Genomic DNA, 10,070 nt, shown 5'->3' on the forward strand with positions numbered 1-10,070 from the left:
TAGTGGTCCTGAGCAGACACTTCTTAAACTGGATCATTTGAAACCCATTAAAAAATCTTATCAAAAGCTCTAATTGCTTATTTTGTGTTTTTTTCTTTTTGAGGAATAAAAAAAAAAAACAATTATTAAGTTCATTAGAAATCTAAAGGGATGTTTTGTGTTTTTTTTCTTTTTGAGGAATTAAAAAAAACAATTATTAAGTTCATTAGAAATCTAAAGGGATGAAGAGAATCCCCCCAAAATTTATAAATAAATAACATTGAACCAAAAATATTTATTAAAAATAATATTGAGCCAGGCAGTGGTGGCGCACGCCTTTAATCCCAGCACTTGGGATGCAGAGGCAGGCGGATTTCTGAGTTCGAGGCCAGCCTGGTCTACAAAGTGAGTGCTAGGACAGCCAGGGCTACACAGAGAATCCCTGTCTTGAAAAACATATATATATATATATATATATATATATATATATATATATATATATATATATATATATATATTGAATGATCAATATATCCTTTTTACCTACCATATGAGAGCAGCCGAGAAGTCAGGACAATGATGCTGGTTCACTGACATTTTGAAGAACAGAATACAACTGATAATCAAGAACTACCTCAAATTTAATTTTTTTTTGACAAAGCAACTAAAACAAAAGTAACTCAAATTTAAAATTAATTTCTTTTCTTTTTCTTTCTTTTTTAATATATCTATCTATCTATATATATATATATTGGGCATCTGAACTCAGGGCCTCATACTTAGATGGCAAACAACAACTAAATCATTTCCCAACCCCTACCTTGAAAGGATATTTTATTTGTGTGTGTGTGTGTGTGTGTGTGTGTGTGTGTGTGTGTGTGTGTGTGTGTGTATGTGTATGTATGTATGTATGTATGTATGTATGTATGTATGTATATATTGAGACAGGGTCTCTCTCTACATAACCTTGGCTGTTGTGTAACTCACTATGTAAACCAGACTGGCCTTGACCTCACAAAGTTCTGCCTGCCTCTTTCTCCCAAGCACCCTGGGTTAAAAGTACATGCTACCACACCTCCTCTGGATAGGATATTTTAAAGGAAGAATGTTGCTGCTCTTGCAGAAATCTGGAGGCCAGTACCCAACAGCCATGTTAGGTGGCTCACAACTGCCTGGAACTCCCATTTCAGGAGATCTGACCTCTTTTGGTCTCCATGGGCATCCACACACTTGCATGCCCACATATATGCAGAGCCACACATGCAGAGATGCACATACATATACATAGTAAAAAATAAATAAATTTACACCTTCTGGTCTCCATGGACAAGCCCACACGTGCAGAGACAATCATGCAGAGATACACTTGCATATACATAAATAAAAAGCAAATCTTTTAAAACAAAAACCAGACCATGAGTGATAGGAAATTTGGTTTTGAATTTTCTCCCACATTCCATTCCCTTCCCATATTCCATTCCTCAGAGTCTGCACTGTTCCAGTTCACTGTTGTGAGCACCAGAACCTAAAAATCGTGTACTGCTGACTTAAGAAGCTAGGCTATACCCCTGGCCCACTCGATCCTGCATTTGACACCAGACTACTCCTTCAGAAGTGAGAAAATTCGTTTTTGTGGATAAACTCTGATGGCATAATTATAACCTTCCCATCTACCACAGAGTGCACCCTTGCCTCCTTTTTATCTTTTTATTAGATAGTTTCTTTATTTATATTTCAAAAGTTATTCCTTTCCCTAGGTTCCCCTCTGAAACCCCCCGTATCACCTCCTCCCTCCCCCTGCTCATCAACCCACCCACTCCTGTTTCCCGGTCCCAGCATTCCCCTATACTGGGGCATAGAACCTTCACAGGACCAAGGGCCTCTCCTCCCATTGATGGCCGACTAGTAGGGCATCCTCTGCTACATATGCAGCTAGAACCATGAGTCCCACCACGTGTTTTCTTTGGTTGGTGGTTTAGGGAACTCTGGGGGTACTGGTTAGTTGATATTGTCGTTACTTCTATGAGGCTGCAAACCCCTTCAGTTCCTTGGGTCCTTTCTCTAGCTCCTTCATTGGAGACCCTGCGCTCATTTAAGATTTTCAGTGTTAAAATACTCTTGATGTATAGCAAAACAACTTACCTATCAAGTAATATCATAATAGAATTATTTGATATAGTTTTAAACAAAATTTAGACATCTCAAGTTTCAACTGTAAAAGCCCCTTCTTGGAACAATCTTTTAAAATGATTTTTAAATAGGTCAATGCAGTAAATGTGACTCATGTGAAATTCTTTTTTCAATAATGGGCAGTGGAATGGAAAGGAAATCGTAGTTCTCAAATCACTGGATAAAGAGAACCATTTTGGTTCTTGTTCAGACTTGAAAATTGTTTCTACTATTTTAAGGCACAAAAAGTTGAATTCACATATCTAACACAGAAAATAAAATCTTAAGAAAAGAAATTATGGTAAAATGGAGTAAAAGTTAGAAAAAACAGCCTCATATGGTCTTTTATAACTCATTCATCCTTTTGCCTATATTCTATCCTTCCTTACGACTTAATGTCTTTATGAAGTGGGCTGTACATCAAATGACAACAGGAGGTATCACTTTACTAACAAAAGAAGCCATGAAATTTCTTTCTACATAATCATTGTCATCAATTTTAATATCAATGTAAATTGGTTTTAAATTACCAGATTGTTAATTGAAATAGCTTCTAAACTCATTGATTCAGAATTAAAATATGAATCTGAATGGTAAGGAAATATGACAAATAATAACAATAATAATAAAGTAAAGCAAAAGGTTTCTATTTCTATGTTATCCAAAGAAAAGTGGGTTACCTTTGTTTAATCTCTAAAGACAGGTTATGACATAGTGTATGCTTACAGCCTTGTTCTTTGTTGCCAATCTCCATCTGAAAATCTGGCATCCCAAACCTGCTTTTCTAAACCTTTAATTCCTCTCATTTCTTTCCAGGATCCTGTGCTCTGGGATTCTAGTTCAGCTCAGCCAATAGAAATATGAGTTCATGTGACATGACCAACACATAATCTTTGTCACTTTTCCAGTATTCCAGCTTACATTAGGCAGACACCAAGATAATTTTAATCTCTGTTGGATGAGGTCATGATTTTGTCACATGATTTATCTCTCTTGTTTGAACAAATATGGAGGTCAACATGACCTCTAAAACTTCTGTGGCTTCATGAAACTGTGTGCAGCTTTAAATTCTTCCATTATTTATGAAACTACTTCATTATATTGAGCCACCTAGAACAGACCTTTAAAAAAAAGAGAAACTTTTTTAATGCAGTAAACATGAGATATGCAGATAATTTACTGTAGTTCTCACAAGTTGGATTGGAATCTTCAAGTAGGCTCACACACCACTGATGTTTCCAGAAGCAAACCATGAAGCCAGTGACAGGCAGCATGTTGTTGGGTCAGCCTTACTCTCTGTGTCGCTTTTGGTTTTCTTATAGGAAACAAAAATTCATAGGGAAATTTGAATTTTCATATATTTTTGGATATTCCACAACATTGTGTTTAACATTAACAAAAAGAATAATAAGCCTAATCTTTTGACATTTTTCTCATCAGTAAATTGAGGAATATTGTGGTCTAAGATAATTTAATAAATTCTGGTAGCAATAAGATAAAAAATACAAAGGTAAATGAAATTTAAAAATATAAGTAACCCAAATTTTCAAATGTATTTATACATTTTTATAATTTGTATGTTTCCTCGACTATTTGAAACAATAGGATTTCTTGGGCAATGTTATGAGTACAAAGATATATTAAAAACAAGAAAATACAAACCTTTCTAATTCTAATCAGTTGAACAATGTTCACTAAATTATTTTTCTTTGAGATTAATATATTGTTATATACTCTACAATAAGTACATCTAAGAAGCTAGATATGGTGGTGCATTTTATAGTTGCAGAATTTAGGAGGCTAATGCAGGAAAGCTGACATGAGTTTAAGCTTATCCTGAGCCACAGAGTATGGTGGCTCTTTCCCCAGCCCCTGAAGCAATGCTAGAACCGAGAATGGGCTTTACTATAAGCTTACTACATTTGACCTCAATGTCCCTACTTTTTTTGAAATAAATATTGGTGAAGATAAGTGTAGCCTCCTTGAAAAGCATATGTTATCTGCCTGCAGTGAACTGAAGTGGTGATACACAGTCAGTGTTAAAAACGAAGCTGTAATCCCTTTTCCAACAGGGCTGCCTTGTCTGGCCTCAATCCTAGAGGAGGTGCCCATTCCTGCAGAGAATTGATACTCCAGGGTTGAGGGAATACCTAAAGGGCCCCATATCCTATCAGAGGAGAACGGAAGGGGAATCACAGGAGGAATTCCTCAGTGAGGGGAACATGGGTGGCAGCATTTGGGATGTAAATAAGTGCATGAATAAGAGACAAATAAATAAATAAGTAAATGAAGCTGTAACTTCAGGGGAGATTGTCATTCCAGGGGAGTAGAGTTCAATGAGCTAGCATTCAGCCAACACATCAGCACAAGAACAGATAGGCCAGGTTCAAAATAAACAGCATCAACTGAGGCTTAGCAATCACCCTTAGAGGTCTGAAGCAGTGGACAAATGATTGTGTTGTCTTAGATAATGAGAATCTACCTTCTGAAGTACTAAATAGATAGAAAAATTATGCTATTTTCATCACTATGAAAGAAACTCAGTCACTGCCTCTGACTCTATTCCCACTGTGAGTCTAGAGAGATTCTCAAAGGAAAGAGCAGTGCCACTTGAGAAAGATGTCCTATAACATCATGCAAACTTTATGACAAAATAAGACTTTTTCAGTGAAGCTGCGGTGATTTTTCAGAATGTTTATGACTTGGTGATTATTTTCCTCTAGTTCTGTATTATCTTCTCTCCAAGAAAACACAAAAGTTCACTGTTAGGAAATACAGAGTGGTGTTGATTAAGCTCTAAATTAATAGATACTATTTTAAGCAAGCATAAATGGCGGGTAACTCTTCAAATACATCACACAGATGTGCTCTTGTCCCTAATGTTTTGGTTAATAGATACATTTAAAAGTTTGTCATGTTCGCATGTCGACTTTGTGTTCTTTGTTGCTTTGAAAAGAAGGGACAATATGAGTTCAGCAAGACTGTTCCCACATTAACAAATAACCAAACTAATACTGTATCATCAAGGAATTGAAGAAATTAGTATAATATTCAATGTTAAAAATATGGGATTGAAAAGATGTTAAGTGATTGAAAAATGACTACAATTTCTTGAACTTAATTAATAGACTGTAGATATTATATCAATTTTTTGTGTTTAAAAGAATGGATGCGCAGACTTGGTGTTTAGTCAGGACCTATATATCTGGCAAAAGTATGTTGTGATATTTTGATGAATTTTTAAATGGTAATTGACATGGAAGAGTCTAATGTCCAATTTTCTGGCATATGACACAACTACAGCTAGGGAAAGTCACTAACACATACACATTAAGTTCATGTCTTATAATTATCCCATACCTCAAAAATCAATCTTGTTATATTTAATCATACCAGTGAGTACTAAGTAATAAGTATTCTGTGGGCTTAAAAATGATACACAAAGATCTCAAATTCCTATATAGTATCATAGAAATTCTACAATTTGGAGTCATCTACCAATTGTCATAATTAGCTGAACTGACCTCTGAAAACTCTCCCACAAAACTGTAAATGTAGCATATAAAAAATGGGAGATATTATCACATCCACACACCATCAGTCCTAAGCATTCTATTATGTATTGTGTCTGTTTCATTATAATTCCAGAATATATGAAATAAATCTCTCTCCCTCCCCACCTTCCCTCTCTCACACACATGCACATAATATGTTAGAATACAACTGATGCTGGATTTTTGGATTTTTACCTACTCTGTTAAATAACAGAGCCACTGACATGACAATTGTGCCAGAAACCTGTAAGAGAGTCTTATAGATTGTATACAACTTCATGAGTGTGTGGAATAAAACTCTTGATAATGACTGTTTTATTTTGTGAATTATAACTTTACTTTTTCTTGGTGAGCAGGTCAGGGATTAAAAAAGGTGTTGTTATGTGGTCCTAGTGGTCCAGACCTGTGTCATCTGGGCCTCCGCCCCTGTGCCATTGTGCCCCTGTGTCCCTGTATCCCTGTGCCCCTGTGCCCCTGTGCCCCTCTGACCCTCTGACCCTCTGACTCTATGCCTCTGCCTGTGCTAGGGCTAAAGGCATGTGTTGATATGCCCAGAACATGAATATCAAAGGAGAATATGAACACAATTCTCCACGACCACAAATTACTAGGTCAAATTTTCTACACTTAAGATAAATGCAGGAGAAAGAAATTTGTAGTCCAGTGGATAAAATGCTCTCTGGAAAAACTTCCTTCCTGACCATGGTATCTCCTCTCCTAAGTATCATGAGTATGCTTTAGCCATACTTTTTATTTTGCTGAGTGGGGTCTGATTTACCATAACATAAGATTCAATACATACACAAAAATTCATATTCAAAGAAGAAAGATATGGGGATTTTTTAAAGAATGTTGTGTGTTTGTTAATTTTGTTTTGTTTTTGTAGAATAACATTGAGCTAGTGGAGAAGACACATAAGTTAAGACAGTTTGTGAAAAAGAAGGTTACTTTCCAAAGTATGTTGGGAAATTCCTTCAATACAGCATCACGCACAATAAGAAGTCACTCAAGACCAGTTCTCAGAAGATGTCAAATATTCAAGTTCTGTTTACATTTATTGGAAATGTAAGCTCATGGTAGGACAGATCTGAGACTGCTAAAAATACAAAAACAAAAACGACTGCTCATGTCTGCTCTTTTATCAAGCCTGTCTTATTTCTTAGCTTAAAAGAAGAAACATATAACATCCATTCACACTAGTTTATGATCAGTGGATACTAGTTAACCAATGTGATCAACAATGTAGAGGGTAAACCAGCTTTATTGACAGCTAGCTCTGAGATATATGTCTGTGGATGGGATTTGTGTTCCAGTTGAAATTCTACCAAAGATGACATTTGGCCCAATACCTTTCTCAGTAACCCAGAAAGCATTGCCAGCCTTGTAATCTGACACATTGCTCAGTTAAATTTGATAATAGAATATCCAGAAAGATATGCTAAAAGGTTATACTTTCGTTCAACACAAATTTAATTTACTACTGTTATTATTTTGCTTATTGTTAAAATGATCTATAATTGTACTCTCCAGTGATTACAATTACAGCATATTTACTTACAATATTCACAGTTTTAAATAAATTTGCACATTTAAGTAACACATTTTTAAAAGCTGAAATGTTACCAGATTTACCATTTAATAAGCATTGCTTAAATTAATATTCACTTACACATTATTATTTAAATATACTTTATTCATTATCATATTACTGATTTAATTTCTTAATCCAGTACATATCATTTAAAGGACCATGGCAAATTTTCATAAATGTTGTCATTAGTTCCAGTGATATTCTTGATGCAGCCAATGGTGAGCGAACTAGGAAACAATGGAAAATAATGCGGAGCCAGGTTTAGACATCATTTGCATACAGAATCAACTAGTGGCTTAGAAAGGCAATTTGATTACATTGCAATTCTCACACTATGGAAAAATGAGTAATTAGCTCTTTCTCAAAATAAAAATGGTTTCTAGACATGGATTTTTCCTTTCTTATCCACAATAGATCTTCCAGTGATACTATCACGCTATCATTATGAAAATTTTTCCCATAATCACTACTACAGAAGCACATGCAAAACTCATTTATCTATGGGATTCATTTTTAGGCAAAATATTTAAAAATTATTTCAGTTCTCTTCTGTAAAATGCTTGTCAACCCCCAGAAGATATTAAACTAATATTGTATGAAAAAAATAGAACACATTATGACAAAGTAAAGACCATTGTCAGCACGATTAAAAGGCAGTTAGTTCTACAGAAAGGGGTGTGCTATTTGGATTAGCAAACTATGGCCCATGGATCAAAATTTGACCTAATTCTTGTTTTCTTATGAGGAATTTGATTTCACAGTAACACATTCTTGTGTTTACATATAATTTCTGTTCCTTTAATGCTATTTCATCAGAGTTGATTAGTTGTTACAAAGAATATGTTACCCATAAAGCATAAAAACGCCTAAAATTATTTGTTAAACCCTGCACTGAATTGATCACAACTTGAATGCATTAATAAGAAATCAAGTTCAAAAGAGTAGAGACCACTGTCATCATCATTATTTCTAGTAACATTATGATGATGATTCAATTCATTGTCCATATCCCTGCAACTTAAGACTTTTCCATATCATGGGTTCAGATTTCAAAGACAAAATTGCTTCCAAGACTAAACTAAATTTTGCTCTAATTGATTCCATTCATATTTCTTCACAGCTGGTATTATCTAATCATACCAATGAATGAATAATGGCCACAGGGAAAGTTGTCAAAAGTGAACATGGAAACATGTGTCTACTTAGCATTAACAGACAACTATCAAACATGTCATATATAAAACTACATGTGAAAATAAGAGTGCAGTAGGATAATAAAAACAGGAGGCATACTGGCTGAGATCTTTCAGGAATAATTTGTTCTACTCAAAGAACTGCATTTTCTGAATCATCTATACAGATGAATTCCTTAGGAGTGTGGTTATCACAGGATATAATGGTAAGGTAGAATAGATGGTGGAAGAAAAAATAGTAATATACACCAAAATGATCCTATAATCTGATGAAGATTACATATTGAACAGATGAGCAAAAAAATATTTACCGATGTTTTTTGTTTTCCTTCCTTCCTTCCTTCCTTCCTTCCTTCCTTCCTTCCTTCCTTCCTTCCTTCCTTCCTTCCTTCCTTTCTTTCTTTCTTTCTTTCTTTCTTTCTTTCTTTCTTTCTTTCTTCCTGACTTCCTTTCTTCTCTGTGTGTCTGTCCTTACACGCGCATGCCATGGCATGCATATATGCATGTAGAAATCAGAGGACAACTATCAATTCTTCTATTCAAGTCAATTCAATTCAATTCTTCTATTCAATTCAGTTCTCCTTTTCAATCATCTAGGTTAAAATCATGTAGGTATGTGTTTTGTTTTGTTTTGTTTTTTAACTCAACAAAGCAATTCAAAACCCCTCATCGTTCTTTTGCTCTTATTTTGACTACCACTTCTCCTTCACAGAACATTGTTACAGAATTTTTATTTGTAGGAAGAGTAGTTCCATCATAGGATGCCAAATAATTGCATTGCTTGCATGTGACCAAGGAAAAATATACTGGATAATGAGCTGAAATGAGAACAAAGTTACAGCTGGCTTCCCCAAGACTCCTCATGTAGATTTAATTCACAAAGATCGACTGCCTTCCAAGTTCTAGAATTAAAGACTATTGTGGATAGCCCTGAGGCTAATTATATTTGATGTTAATTCCATTCTCTTGTGAGGGGCTTTGAATAAGTAATGAGTCAGCACTCAGGTGATTTCCTGTAAACTTGTATCCCACCTTAATTTGTAAAATAAAGAAGATCTGATGATTGGGCAGGTAAAGGGAAAGTGGAGCAGAAAGTTTAGAGGGAGAGAAGAAGGAGAAAATGGAAGAGGGAGAGGATACAGAGGAGAAGGATGAAGAAAAGGAGAGCAGAAACACATGGCCTAGAGAAACTGCAAGTTCTAAGGAGTCTCATAAGATGTAGAAGATGGTAGTGTTGCAGTAGATCTGCCCAATCTAGGTACACAGCATGAATTCATATTAACTGAGGTGTGTTTTCATTGCTGGAGCATATTTGGGTCAGAGATTTACTGCAACAAAAGACATGCATCATCATGCTCATTTCATTTGGTTTTCCAGATTTATTCCTATTTGTAAATCGTTAATTTTTTAACTTATTCTTTAATCTTTTATTTTATTTTATTTTCACAGTCCAGACTTTGCCACCCTGCCAGTCCACCCTCTTGACTGTTCCACATCCCTTTCCTCCTCCCCTTGTCTCCAAGAGGATGTCCCCAACTCACTGGACTTCCCTATTTCATGGGGTCTCCATTCTCTTTGAGGGTT

The 10,070-nt window shown here is 35.3% G+C and overlaps 1 non-coding gene across 1 annotated transcript; it reads right to left on the reverse strand.

Moving 5' to 3' along the window:
* Positions 1 to 6,270: 6,270 nt before the first annotated feature.
* Gm22945 lies at positions 6,271 to 6,427 on the reverse strand. Its single transcript, XR_003949132.1, has one exon. It is a non-coding gene; the product is annotated as a U1 spliceosomal RNA (small nuclear RNA).
* Between the last annotated feature and the right edge of the window lie 3,643 nt (positions 6,428 to 10,070).

The sequence above is a fragment of the Mus musculus genome, chromosome 10 (genome assembly GCF_000001635.26).
Source record: "Mus musculus strain C57BL/6J chromosome 10, GRCm38.p6 C57BL/6J".
In the NCBI taxonomy this organism is placed as follows: Eukaryota; Metazoa; Chordata; class Mammalia; order Rodentia; family Muridae; genus Mus; species Mus musculus.